Source organism: Schistocerca serialis, chromosome 8 (assembly GCF_023864345.2).
Source record: "Schistocerca serialis cubense isolate TAMUIC-IGC-003099 chromosome 8, iqSchSeri2.2, whole genome shotgun sequence".
Lineage (NCBI taxonomy): Eukaryota > Metazoa > Arthropoda > Insecta > Orthoptera > Acrididae > Schistocerca > Schistocerca serialis.
In genome coordinates, this window is record NC_064645.1 from 210,934,753 (window position 1) to 210,950,398 (window position 15,646).

Below are 15,646 nucleotides of genomic sequence, written 5' to 3' on the forward strand. Positions count from 1 at the left end.
GTGTGCAGTAAGTTAATAAACAAAAATAAGAGTATTAGTTCTCAATAAGGTTTATGAAGTAAGAAATCAACTTAGATGGCAATTTATGAATGCGTAACTACTGTTTTAAAAGCTATTGATAGAAAACAGCAAACGGCAAGTATATTTTTACACTTAACTAAAGCTTTTGACATGGTAAACTGCACAACTCTTCTAAACAAGCTTGAGTACTATGGGATTTGCAAATGGACAGATTCGTTCATTTCCCAGTAACCACACACAAACAGTTGGCATGAGACATAAAGATGAAAAAGCACTAATAGTCTCAGAATACCTGTCAGAAGAAGACACAATCACCGATGGAGTATCTCAAGAGTCAGTAACGGGACCTCTTCTTTTCCTAATATAAAGGGTGACTCAACTGCCTGTACCACTGTCGTTTTATACAACCTGCAATGTTATAGCTGGCCTTCATAAGCCATGAGTGAGATATTCATATTCTCTCACTTGCTATATGCTGAATATTAGTCCTAGAGAAAAAACGAGCAGGATCTTTTTTGTAAGAAATTTAGTGTAGTTAAATTTTTTACTGGGAGACATTTTTGCTGGCGACCACAGCTTTTTGAAAATTTGTGGTAAGATCTTATGGGACCAAACTGCTTACGTCATCGCTCCCTAAGCTTACACACTACTTAATCTAACTTAAACTAACTTGTGCTACGGACAACACATATATCCATGCCGGAGGAGGACTCGAACCTCCAACAGGAGGAGCCACACAGACCGTGACAAGACACCTCAGACCGCATGGCTACCATACGTGGCTCCACAGCATTAGATGTTATTCAACAAAAACATACAACAATGACCTTCAGACGTGCCTCCACCCCACACTCGCCCTCACCAGTCAGGACTTGTAGTGTGTTGTTCTTGGCACTCTCCCGTACCACTGTACAAAAATTTTTGACTATACAAACTATTCCTGATATTTGACCATTTTTGTTCTCTATTGATTGGGCTATTATAACACCAGCACAGCCGGATACTTCGTTAACATTATTAATTTAAATGTGCCCATGAGGGTAATGAATGAAAAATGACTTTGTAAAGGTTACACTAGAACTAACTGTGTTGATAGTTCAATCCAAATTTAATCCTTATGAGCCCAATGTTTTTGTAGTCAGAAAACCTAATGAATACAATAATGAAATTGTCAATTTTATGCTGTTAAAATATATAAAAGTGTTTGGTAAATGTCAATTTTACAAACTGCAAGTGCTCGACTAAATCGGTGGTGTTACAAGGCCAGTCACTGAAGACCAAACAAGGTCAAATGTGGGAAAATAATTCATGCAGTCGCACATATTTGTGGTAGGAGGCAGTGTCATGAACAACATGCCGGAACTCCAGACCAGTGGGGGCCGAGTGAGGGAGTGGGGGTGTGTTAGAAGGTCGTTTATGTATGTTTTTCTTGAATAATTCAAGATCTACAGCTTCTGGCGAAAACATACCCCAGTGCAAAATTTTACTACATTAAATTTCCTACAGAAAGATCCTGTGCATGCAGTGAACAAGAGAATATGAAAGTCTTGCATATGGTTTATGAAGGCCAGCAGTAACATTATGGCTTGCATGAAGTGACAGCCATAGGAGTAGCTGAATCACCCTGTATACAAATGATATGGATGTGCACATTGAATCACACAAAATAATTCTGTGTGTTGATGATATACTAGTATTAGTGAAAGTACCAAAAAATGATGAAATTCAAAATCAACTAAACTACGTAAACTGGAGGCGGGGTGGGGTTAGAGAAATGAAAGGGAAGGGCTATTGATGACAGTTACGTCGGGAATTTATGTGGAATTAGTAGCGACAAGTGAAAAAGTGTGGCAGACTGGGATTCAAACCCAGGATCTACTGCTTACTAGGCAGTTGTATTAACCACTGCACCACCCAGACACAGTGTTTATTGCAATTACATGGACTATTTCATCATTCCCCTTGGGCAACCCACATCCTCACCTGGTGCCACCTATCCGCAGTCCCCCATTCATGTCCTCCCTGCTCACTATTTTGAGTGTCCCATAGGAGGTTAGTTTTAATTGTGTATTCAAATTATATGAACATCAATTATATGGACATGTCCGAAAGAATAGACACCATGCAATCATCTAATAGAAGTAAACTTTGTTACAGGTCAACTAAGTAAACAGTCAGAAATGAACTAGCTTATAATAAATAACAAAAAACAGCAGCATTAAATTTCCATAACTGTCAAAATGACACCTTGCACTATTCAGATACTACCATCAATTAACAATGCATTATGAATAAAGAAGTAACAACATTTCTTGGCTTATAACAGTATTAGAAAAAATAGTGACTTAACATGATCACAGCATTAATTAAAAGGTAACTTGCATGTACTCCCAGCCAATACAATTTTGTATCAGAAATGTACATGTTATATGGGAATAAAGCTATTCAATAAGTTGCCAAATGATATTAAATATTAATGCTTTTGAAAGATCTGTTAGAGTGTATCTGCAGTACGTCTGCTTGTATACAGTAGGTGAATACTTGAACTATAGTAAATGCACAGGTATGTATAACATTGTAATGTATAACACGTAGAATTACATATAACCTTGAGAACTGTTTGTTATCTCTAACATCTAGTTTATATTACGGAAGCCCTAAAGGCTGTTTTCTATCAGACATCCAGCTTAGATAAGTGAAGTTTGATGCAAGATCTTTGAATTATCTCGATGGTAGTATAACTGGACTGTGTTACGGTGTAAATTATCTAATGAGGAGGAGATAGACCTCGCGTTTGAAGTGTTAACATATAGGGATTTAGCAAATCAGTCTGTTTGTAACTCAAAGGAGAAGCCTTTCCTTTTTTATACTTTTGAAGCAAAGTGGCACAGTGGGACTCAAATTTGGAAGGACTGTGATCCAAATCTCTGTCCTGGCTTCCATATTAATTTTTCTGAGGCTGCTCTAAATCACTTAAGCAACAACCAAAATTGTACCTTTTGTACTTTTGAAAGGGACATGGTCAAATTCCTTTTGTAACCCACCATTTACCACATTCCTAGTGAGCTAGTCATTGACAGGACAACAAACCCTTATCTCGCTACCTTCCAACTTTTTTTTTATTACAGTGAAGTCAGGGCCTTTTTAAGGCCCACGTGACACAAATGGATGCTTGATACCACAGTTAGTACCAAAAACTGGCACGAATGGAAGTATACAATAATAGGGGCAAAAATTTTTCAGTACACTTGTGGCAAACATAGCAAATGTGAGGTAATTGTGAATGTTTCATTACAAGCCATCACTGATATATTGTCCAGATTAATATAAATATGTTCAAAATATAAACTTTTTGACCAAGACCTCATCTAATTGAGTTCAAATTTCACACAAGGCCTACCTTAACAAGAAATGCAATATTGTCTCATTACATTACATGTTACTATTTACCACACACTTGTACCTACTGGAGGTATTCCACATTTCATCCTCACTTTTGGAGACAATAACCTACTGCACCTGTCTCTGGAGAGGGTTAAGAATGCTTTCTAATGCCCCGAGATTATCTCGTAAATTTTGACAGAATCATATTATTTGCTGCTACAGTTTTTCACATGTATCAATCGCTCTAGTTACTTAGTACTGATGTCAATGTGTTAATCAGCTACTATAACAAGGCTTTGATTTCCCAATGTCATACCCACAGATTAAGTCCACTCTGTCTTGACATTTTGCCCATCGAACCTAAAATAGTTTTTAGTATCACCCCTCCCAAACTCTGCAATATCCTGCTAAGACCTAATGATCCTTCTGCATCCATTTCCCTACCATATGGATACTTCTCCTGTGAATGTCCCCACTGTAAGACTTGCCCTATGCACCCTCCTATCTCCATTTATAATATCAAAGGGAGAGCCATCTGTGAAATACACATGTTGTGTACTAGTTGTTATGTCAACACCGTTTAGCATTCTACATTGATATGACTGCCATGAAGTTAACAGTTAGGATGAATGGGCATAGACAGAGGGTATACTGACAACACATAACATCCTGTTGTAGACATGGCAGTTGTGATCTCGGTGTCTGTTTCACCACACGTGCCATATGAATTCCTCCCCAAGACACCAGTTTTTTAGAGCTCCAAAGGTGGAAACTGGTGTTACCAACATGTCCTTGGTTCTTGCTAACATTAATGTTAATTATTTTCTTTGATTTTCTTGGTTTAAGCATTTCTTCTCAATAACTATTCATTTCTTAATTCCTATTTGGTTTCCACTTTTATTAACTCTTGCATGGCACCTTGTCAGTAATCTCTGTCTTTTTTATTACCCTACCTTCCACCTTTAAGCTCTTAAGTTTTCAAATGACGTTCGGTGCAGTCCTCAACAAGTCTTTCTTTCTCCTCCCATCCAGATACACTCCACTGGGTTCTGAGTGCCTTTTTCAAACTATCCCCATTTCCTAAACCTTGGAAGTCCCTTTCCTTTTCCCTTTCAACACTTCTGTTAAAAGCAGCAGCCACTAGCTTCAAAAGTTTGCATATTTCTTTAACCTTTATGTGTATTTTCTCCTGTCACCAGTTGGCGAGTAGATTTTTTATCAATCCAATTATATTGTATTGTAAGTCTGATACAATCAGTCTGGCAATAACAGGTGACTGATTAAGATGTAATAATAACTAATAAAACTGGTATTAATAACTGATTGTGTATTTAGCTTAGTATCTACTGATAATCTACCATGCTTAATGGGCAGACAACACAAGTAGGAAACATCAAAATCTTTCCATACTGAAAGCTAATCTTATGTCTAACTGGATCCATAAATAAATCACTGAATCTTGCCATTTCAAGTTACAGCCACCAACACAGATTTACTGGTCTATGAGTCTTACTTTTGAAGTGGACATAGCTACCCAGTATTACCCTTTTGTTATAGCTGATTTTCATTTTCAAGAATAGGCACTAGTTGATGCAGTTCTATAATCTAGATGTTCCAAGGATATCCAGACAACCAGTCTAGTGGAGCAGACATTTTTAAAGACAGCCACTGTCATATGGGGCTGGAACTGATGGCAGGTGACGTGTCCAGCACAAAAAGCGAATCTATCAGCACAGTAGTGGTTAGCTTTGTCTTTACAGGATGGGGGCTTCTGTGATGAGGCAGTCGAGAATGTTATCTCAAAAGCTTGGGAGTGAAATGAGGTGCATTATCACTTAGTTATTACATTTAGATGGATGCAGCAGATGAGATGTTCCCAGAAAAAATGATGAAATTTAGTTATTGAAGTAATGTCTCTCAGCTGAGCCAGTTTTCATTTATAATTATGCATTTGTTCTATCAGGAAGTGATGGAAGAATTGGTAAATGTAGGAACTATAAAGGTTGCCCCTAAAAAACACAGACAAGTCTTAGTATGTTGTGTGGGAAGGCACACTGATTTGGTTTTCAAGAAGGAACACATATCCGCAAATGCATGGGTTTGACTGTAGGGAGTGTTGAAATCTGAGAAGTGTGCGTGTTCCACTTGCGTAAATAAACCCAACATGAGTAGTACATTGCGCTGCCTACATTACAAGTGGGCTTTGAACTGCATACCACCTTTGGCAATGCAAGCGCCTGCATCAGCAACGTTGAGCGTCATGCCCATAAGCCAATATGTATGGTTGCCTCTGAAGTATTTCAATTGCTCTGTGAACTCGAGCACCAAAGTAAAAGATGAAAGGCAACTTGTAAGAAGCCATAATAAAGTTCCAGGTCCAACCATGTTATAAACCTGCATAGTACCAACTTTTATATCATTTTTTAAAAGAAAAACACCTAAATACCGATATTTTTTCTTCTCCCTAAGAGCTAGGGAGGGCCCGAGCCCCCCCTTGCCGCTGGGTATGAGTATCCTTGCACTTACTCTGTCGTATGCAGCAATATAAGCTCCCTGATTCAGTATAAGGGCTCCACAGCATGGATATCACAAAAGTAAAATCAGAAATTTGTCTGACAGACTCACTGATTTTTTCTTTTATTTTTTTTTTCCTTCCTTCCCCAGCACCATTCAGCCCCCCTGTCCATAAGAACAAAAACCCACACTCACCTTGTGATTACTAACCAATTAGAATTTTACCTACTGTATCCAAAGCATGAGTCATATTGTTCCCTGTTGACTGACAACTAAAGCACATTCAACTTACACAACAAACTTCATTTATGTTTGTGCAAAATCCAAAGCACAGCACCAGTTAAGTTACATGATGACCTCAAATATACAATAAAGAACTGTGAGTTCACCATATTGAAATTACTAGACTTCAGCAAAACAATTGATATGGTCCACTCTGGTAAACTGATCACAAAAATATGATGTCTAAAATTTTCTTGCAGTGCATTAAATTGGTCTGAGAGCTACATGAGAAACAAAGAGCAGTAAGCTGTCTGTGGAAATGAAAAGTTGTGCTGAAAGCAAGTTTTCTCACCACTGCCACAGGGGTCAGTCTGACGCGCTCTTCTGTTTTCTCGTGTGTCATTGACATCTTGTCAGCATTTTCCTGTAAATATCATTTCTACACATACGACTTCCAACCTTATTTCTATCTAGATCTATATCTATATTCTGCAAACCACTGTGAAGTGTGTGGCAGAGGGAATATTCTGTTATACCTGTTGTAAGGATTTATTCCCATTCCATTCATGTACGGAGTGTGGGAAGAATGATTGATTGAATGTTTCTGTGCATGCTGTTAATATTCTCACCTCAAGACATTTGTACTACCACCATCCAGATGGTCCACAGCTCGTGGTGTAGTGACTAGCATTGCTGCCTCTGGATCATGGCGTCCAGAGTTCAATTCCCAGCTGTGCTGGGGATTTTCTAGTGACAGAAATTATAACAGAGCTGCTGGGACAGTTGGATGAGGGTTGTGATTTCGTGCCGAAGATGGAAGGGGATTCAGCAGAAGTAGGTAGTTCGTGAACGAAAGAACTTCCTTACTGTTGTTTGTATCATTGAACTTTGAAGACACTAGTGTTGATGGCAAGCAAGGTGAATACACATCACATCATTTTTCATATGTTGGCTTCGTGCCTGGCCTTGCTGGAAGAAGCACTGATTGTGTGCCACTGCTGCATAGAGGGAGTCTCATGTTACATGCCCATAATGTGGATATCTTGATGTGACTGCTTCACTATGAATACATCTGACTGCATTTCCCCCAGGGGTACAGGGCAAGGAAGCCATTTGTTGATACGTCAACAGACGACATCTGGATCCCCTGCATTGTAGTACTGTGAGAGCAGCAGATTTCTGAGCTGCTCATTGATTCGGAATGCTCAGGCAGTGAACATGAATTCAACATCGAGGGATGACACTGGTGGCAGTGTCGTTGTCACTGCACTGATCAGCATAGACTGGACATCACATTATTGCTCAGCTGTTCACGATGGTGGCTGGTCAAGAAGGGTTTAAAAATGCATCTGCTTGAAGCTTGATTTGTGGAAATTTCTGTATTTGTGTGTCATGAGAAAATGTTCTGAAACAGAAGAAATGACTGAAGCTGTTGTTGTCAAAGTCAGTCAAACCAGAGTAGCTCCCCAAAGACTGGCCTCAGGGTGCTGACTTACGGAATAGTGTCATGGCAGCATCTTGCTGCCGCTAGGGGTGCTGGGCAGGCAAGACAACAACTGGCAGTGATCAATGAGTGGTTCCTTGTGCTCCGTTCTTGGCTCTAAGCACTGCTCAGGCATCCTGATATAAATCCTCCTCCAACCCCCCCCCACCCCCCCCCCCACCCCAACCCCCCCCCCCCCCCAGCAAAAAAAAGAGGAAAGAAAAGACGGTCCTAAGATGTCCATTGAAAACTGGCTGTATAACACAAATGTTGATTTATTTACTTCACTCGCCCATTGTCACCTGGTCCTTTATGCTATTTACACCTCTTTTTGACCTTACTAGCTCTTGGCTGAGTTTCTGTTCTGGCTGATTTTGTCCTTGTCAGACCTTTTTCCTGTTGGTGCAATTTCTATTGGTTTGAACCCATAAGTTTAAGGTTGGCAGGGATGAAATTTGGGAATTTGGGCAACTTTCTGCTTGAACTGGTATTAAGTAATACCTATTTTGGCTAAAATCATGCAGGTAGCTGAGGTTGAGGTTCCTATAGTTATGAGTTGTGATTATGTTCTGTAAGATACCTTTTTATATAGTCTGAAAGGTGCTCCATTGATATGCAGCCATTTTGCACAGCTAGCATTTTATCCATGGAGATGAGCAGGGTCAGATGTAATGTATTACTCAAGCAAGTCAGGTTTTCAGCAGATAGGATTTCAAATGTAGGTTAGTAGATAAATTAACGTGTGGATTCTGGTGGTGGTTCTAGTGATGACGGCGGTTAATCATAAAGATGATTCAGAAATATTTTATTGGTTGCTGTTGATTAATAATCATAGACCTTGTAGGTCTGTGTACTGTGCGCCACTATAACATCCTTGCTTGTAACAAGTAAGAGTGGATTTGCTGTGGATGTAACCAATGTAGACCTAATCTTTGGAAGAATTCTATTTTGTCCAATTATCTCTTTAGGACATTCTGTCACAGATTTCTGGAAGGGCAGATGATGATTGGCCTGGCTCAGCAACACAGTAATTCCTGCATAGAGAGAAATGCGTGGGACTGTCTGTTCATGGTCACTAGTAGCATTTCATGTACTTTCAGATCCACAAACATGTACAGGACTTCCCAGGCTACGGGCTAAGTATGGAGAGCCTAACACTCAAGTACACAGTCTCTGTAAGTTAACGGTATTTGTATATCAATTATCAGTCGGTGTACCTTTTTATGTACTTATGACTATGGCCATATCATAGTATAGTGAAAAATTCCTCTCGCATAGCTGTTATCAACTCTAATGGTATGAGTAATTCTGTTTGAATCTTACGTAACGGTTCCATGAATTAATCCGGAGGTAGTAGTATTGGTGTTAAATGACAGCAGTCTGTAATAGGATTTCCTGTAGTTTGGTGGTTTTTGTACATATGTTAGTAATACTATCAGTGAGAGGGTAGGAGGGATTTGCAATTGTTAGCTAGGTGTCTACATTATCCAAAAGCTACCCAAGTACACCCAGATCATGATTATGGTGCCTGCCGATGCCCAAATGTGGGACACAAGTGCTGTACCGAATAAGCATAGCTATCTGGTGTATTTACTACGTCCTTTTGAAGGCAGGGAAGCTGCATGGTGTGTAGTTCTACTGTTCCATGGTTACCTTCTACATCCTTTTGTACTCTGTGTAAGGCATGAATGATATTTCTAGGTCCTCTTTGTCAGCAGCACTCAAAATGGTTTTCAAGATTCGACCACCTGTGCCCAGCCAATGCCTTTCATGTTGTAGTTGTGGGACTAACACTGTAGTTTGGCGTAGTTGCCTCTGTAGCCATGTAAAAGGTGACTTTAACAACTGATACTCATCCTGTGTATCATTGAACCTTGTGTGGTCTTTCATAATGAGTCGTAATTTGCAAAAGGTGTCTTCAACTGCTGAATTTCATTCTCCTTTGCCCAAACATTACAATCCAATCTTTGGCTCCACTGACGAACTGAGATTATTATGTCCAATTATTGAATGAAGAATATTCCACTAGTTAGAGAGTGTACCTTGAGGGTTCTGTCACCCTACACCAGTACAGCACACTTATTATGAAGAGGCTTCCAATGTTCTTATTCCCCTTCATCCTGCACTCAATGCCTCGTGCTGGAACGGGTCCCTCCTGTCTTGGATAGAACTGTACAGTGCCCTAAAGGGAGAGGAAGTCCTACTGTTAGTTTATTATTCCTGCTCATGACCTAAGTGCATAATGATATGTAGGAATAATCATAGATCGCTAGTGTCACACAGCGGTATAAAATTGCTTCTGGTAATGTCGAAAAGTGAGAACTGAACTAGAGGCCAATAAATCTATTAGTTTTATAAGTGCTGTTTCACAGTCTGGAGTCAATTGAAACCTCACTTCTTTTTCTTAATAACTATACCAGGGATTTTGTAGTTACAGCGAATTTTGGAATACATTTTCTACAGAAATTGAGTAGGTGTTGATATAACTACAATTCCTTTTCTGTAGTGGGTGTTGAGAAATTTTCTATGGCATCAACAAGTCACAGACTGGCACATACACGGTTCTGGCCAGTAATATGGCTCCACTGAAGGATTGTTCGTAAAATGAAATGGCATTTCCCCAGGCTTTGAGTTAACCATGCTGCTTGTAAACAATCAAAGACTTGGTGTATGCTGCATGTAAACAATCAAAGACTTGATGTAAATACATTTTTTGCTCCAGGATAGCGTTGGAGAACACATGCATTTCTTCAGTTTTAATCCTTTCATTACATGTTGTAACAGACATTGGAAAGTAGCTGTCACATTATTTAGCCCAAAAGGCATATGGTGATGTGCTATCCACTTCATAGGTCCATACTCATCATAAAACAACATTGGCCTAGATATTAGGCAGTGTGTAAGCACCTGTAATTGTTTTCTTTTCTAAATAAAAGTGCTCACAATAAAACCTGTATGGTTTACTGCTTTTATGTCTTGACCTTGTAAGGTGACAAACACTTTTATTGGTAACATGAAAAAATAAACCATTCATGATTCTGACATGAATGTTGAAAAGTAAAGCCAAATCTTGCAGAAATAAAGATTTCTCATGATAGTCCAAATATGTGTGTTGATCATTATTGGGTTGATGTCCAGTTGGTGTCCTGGTCGGTGATGTGACCGCTGTCCTAGCAGATGTCCTGGTTGGTGTTGGTCAGAGACCCCCGGCCTTGCTGGGTCAACGTTTGGTAGACGGTCGCTACTAATTGATGGGCTGCAGGCAGCAGCTGGTGTATCTGTGAATGCACTGTGCCAGATGGATTTCTGTGCAGCTCACATGACACATGGATGAAAAGTAGTGACATGAATTGCAGCGCTGCGGTTGACCGTGCGCACTGCTAGCGGGCAGTGGTAGCACCTCACGCAGAGCCCATTGGAGTCTTGCCTGAACTCCAATGAAAGCATATGTTTCTGTTGTCCTTCAAGTACACAGCAGGAAATGTTGCTGTTGTGGTCTGGTATGTACACAGCATGGGGTGTACAATCAGAGTCCATGACTCCGTGGTGTTGGTAGGAGACCCTAGGAGTGTGGCAGCCCGCTAGCCACAGATGTAATTCGTGGCGATATGTGTCTAGGCGAGTGGCCAGATACTACAACTGACATCTGATGATATCTTTGAAACAACAGCAGATGTGGATCAGGGGCTATTACTCTCTTTTACATCCCCATCTTGAATTTGTTGATATATAAACCCTACCACAATATTTTACAAATGCTGTGGGACTTTATACCACTTATTATGCACAAGCAACTAATTCCCAGTGGGAGAGTGATGTTGTGTTAGTCACATGGCTGGCAATGGTCCAGGAGCATCAAATGACTCAGTTATCGGCTGGTTCACTAAGGGAAGGAATAGGTCAATCACAGATTAGACTTTCAGCATTAAAAGGCTCAAGACCCCACATTTGCCAAATCCCTATACACATAAGAGTTAAGCTCTGGGAGAAAGATGTTTGAGACTGACCTCAGACATCCTGTTTTAGTCAGCTGGGCTGTTGATTTTAGAAAAAAATTTGAAAACCTAGCCTTTGTAACAGTAAATGTATAACATTTGAACAATGTTTCATAGCAGGTACTTGAACTTTGCCTATTGCAAAAATGTTCAGCAACAAAGAGCTAAGATAATCACCTTTAATTACAGAGAAGTAAAGATTAAGAGAATTAAATCAATAGAGTTTGTAATGGGAGCTAAATAAAATCAGATAACATACAATAAGTAGGAAGACAAAATTAACTAAAACCTGAATATAATGATTAGTTACAGATAGACAGAGCAGAAAGTAAAGTAAAGGAAAGGAAAGGAAAGCATAGGTTTTAATGTAAACAAGAAAACTAAAAACAATATTACAGATATTTAAGGAATTTCAGATAGCACAGTAAGACACGTTTTGAAAGTAAAGGAATGGTATTCCATGAAAATTATTCAATTCTATGCTGCAACATGATCACATTTTGATGACGAGGCAGAACACTGGACAGTATGCGCAGACAATGCCTTCACAGTGGATCTCAGCATGACAATCACAAGCAGTGCCAATAGTCACCCTGCCTCCAGTCCCACTGATTCCCCTCTCATCGCAGGGATTGGCTTACAAGCATGAGATTTTGAAGTTCATACGTGAGATTAGAGTTTTCAGTTTTCTTTGTAAGTTTCAGTTCAACCATCACAGTTTACAAAACTAGGGAAGCCAGGACAGCAGTTTTGACAGCTATTTGCCATTTTTCAATACTGATGACTGTCCTCAAAACTGCCATTAACTTGTTCATTTAGAGGCTGGAGTACCAGTCATCATGTACGATATAACATTGGAATTCCAATGGTATTTTTAATCAACATCCTGAATTGATTCCATATATCATATTCAACAGTTGTAGCACTGTTAAACTATAAACACAAAGATTGTAAGTGTTACATTACTGATATACGTAGATCACTTAGAAATGGTTTATAACAAGAAACAAAATGCAAACCTATTTGCATATTCCTTAATTCACCCTTCTGAACTCTCATCTTTACATTACAGTATGGCAAGCATTAAAGGAAGGAAACATATTCTACAGTATACTGTAGAACAAATAGAATATTGTGCTTTTCATTTATAATTAATGTTCCTACAATTTATATAACATGATTTGACCTTTGAAGGGCTGTGAGGAGCAGACCACAAATATTACTTTTTATTTATTCATTGTCTTTTTTTGTATATAGTCAGCAACTGGTGACTTTTGCAAATGTCATAGCACTTTTATACAATTTTTGTACAAACAGTAGGAATTTGCAATTCACATTTACAAGAAGCCACTTATGGGTGACACACTTGGCAATATATATTTCATAATGCAACATACAGTTGTTACATAGTATAGGTATCCGAATTTACAGCATGTTGTTACAAAAATAATATATATTACAATCACCTCAGAATAGTACATCATACAGATAGAAGAGTAAGGCCTACATTTAAGAATAGCTACACTTTAATATCAGTATTCATTCAATAAGTACAAACATTTGAGAGTTAAGAATGATTTTAATTCCCTTTTGAATTCTTTACCTCTGTGGCATCTTACAGCACTTGGCAGTTTTTAATGTTTGTTCAGAGACTAAATTTGATAGTTTGCTAATTAAGTGCAGTGAACTGCTGATTTTATTGCATACAACATTGATATGTTCTACCCATCTAAGATTTTCGTCTAGGTATATCCCCAAAAATTTACATTTGTCAGTGTCTACTTTTTTGATCCACTTATATTATCAATACAGGTTTGGTATGAATTACCAAGTTTAAATGGTAATAGCTGGGATTTGCTAATATTGACTTTTAGACCTTGATCACGGAAGTAAGTAGTCATTTCACTTAAGCCATCAGTTGCAGCCAATGTCAAGTCATTAGTTTCTTTGCAAAAGAACAAAAGTGAGGTATCATCTGCACAACTTACTAGTTGGGAGTACAGAGGTGCCTCTAAATCATTAATGTAGACCAGGAAAAGGAAATGGTTCAATACGGAGCCCTGAGGTACATCTTGTTTTACTGTTTCATAGCTGGATTGGAAATGTTTGATCTGACCATTAATTTCATAACCCAGCTTTGTACACTGCTTACAACTGGTTAGATAAATGATCAGTAGTTGTAAGGATGTGGCATTTATATTGTAAGTTTTCAGTTTGCTTAGTAGTAGCTATAGCCTTAGAGGTCAGAAGTTGATGTCTGACTAATACCACTTACTATGACAATATTTTTACTGTGATTACACATATGATGGCATAAAAATGTTATGTGGAGATTTTAATGGAAGAATTCTTAAGTTGTGGCTATTAAATAAATCATTAGAGATTTATTGCAGAGGGAATGTTTTTCAACAAGCCTACATTTGTATCTCCATTTATAATGATATCCACTATTAAGACTCAAGAAAGTGTAATGCTAACTGGAAGACTGTCAGGGTACTGACCTTGAATGCAAAAATTAAGTGTTTGTCTTTGTACACTTATTTACATGAACTTGAATGGTATTCTCCCATTTCTGCAATGTGCAGACAAGGAGTGGACATTACAATATGTGACTAACAGGTTCAGTGCCTACTTCCAGGCAGCTTGCTGCAAGAAGTTTGATATGTTCGATTATACCTGTGGTGCCCTGTTGTAAGGTGATGGACTGACCCATATTCCCAACACATATCATAATTCTGTAGCAACTAGAATTTTGAAAGATTCTTAAACAGGATCACTGAAGGAAAGGGGATCAACGAGATACAGTATTCTAAATGATATTACGTGGGTATGGAAATAGAGAAGTGATATTTGGAGTGAGAAGGAATGGCCAAAAACATAATTTAGTTTGAACAATTAATTCCTCTGTTCTGAAAGAATGAAAGTGGGATATTAGCAAAGATAGGTAATTATGGGTCATTTAAATGAGAGTGAAAAGAAGAATAGCAATAATTTACAGAGCTGAAGCTGCCAGTCTAGAAAATAAATGAAAGAAAATAGCTGCAAGATAAGCATTCAAAGCAACATTTCAGTTAAAATATTTGCTATTGTGGCACTGACTGAAATATTTAGGATTAGGAATTAAGAAGCAGAAACAACCAAATGGATGGCATGTGTTCGCACTATACTCAAAGAAATGAGCAATCATCACATTGCTATTATGAAAAACTGAAATTATGCTACAAGTAGAAAAATAATATTACCTAAAATTAACTATTCATTAAAGTTGAAAGTAACATAGCAAGGACAACATGACAGGGGAAGTGGGACTCATGAGTAAGATAATTTCAGAGTTAGTACTTATGCAAATAGTTTTGCTGAGGAACAGGGTAATACTCTAGTCTAGTAACTAAGCAAGCAGTACGGAGTTTAAGTTTTGAGTCATACAATTATTATTTATTATTCAGTTCTGTCATATTGTCACCATCTTGCCAGCTGCAGTCTTTATGATTATCCAGCCCTCCTGCATTCATACTTACGTAAGTCAAGCTGGGAGATGCTGCTCCTAAAAATTTATACACAATTCTGTGTGAGATCTACTCACAGTGTTATACCTGTCTTGGTAAAAATTTTATACTCTTTTTGGCAGAAGATGAACTTGATAATTATGGGCTGAACTTTTATAGTGCCTGATGCTATTCACCCCATCTGAGACTCTTGCCAATGTCCATTTGCTCACATCCATGCCACACTCAGTTGTGGAATAGGGGCAAGAGGAAGTGGGGAAAGACTGGCAGTGCAAGAAGGAATACCCAAAATGTTATTCCACAGCTGACTCAACCTACATGATGTCTTCTTCCATCCTTATGACATCCCTGTATGCCTTATGAACAGCCCAGAAGCAAGACCAATCTCATACACAGATTTAGATTACAACCTCCTGCTGCAGTACAATCTGATGCAAGGTCCTGTGTGAAAGTAGACATGCTATACATCAGTGCCCTTTAATTGCTGTGCAGCGTTCTATGCAAGTATGAAAACTAATGAG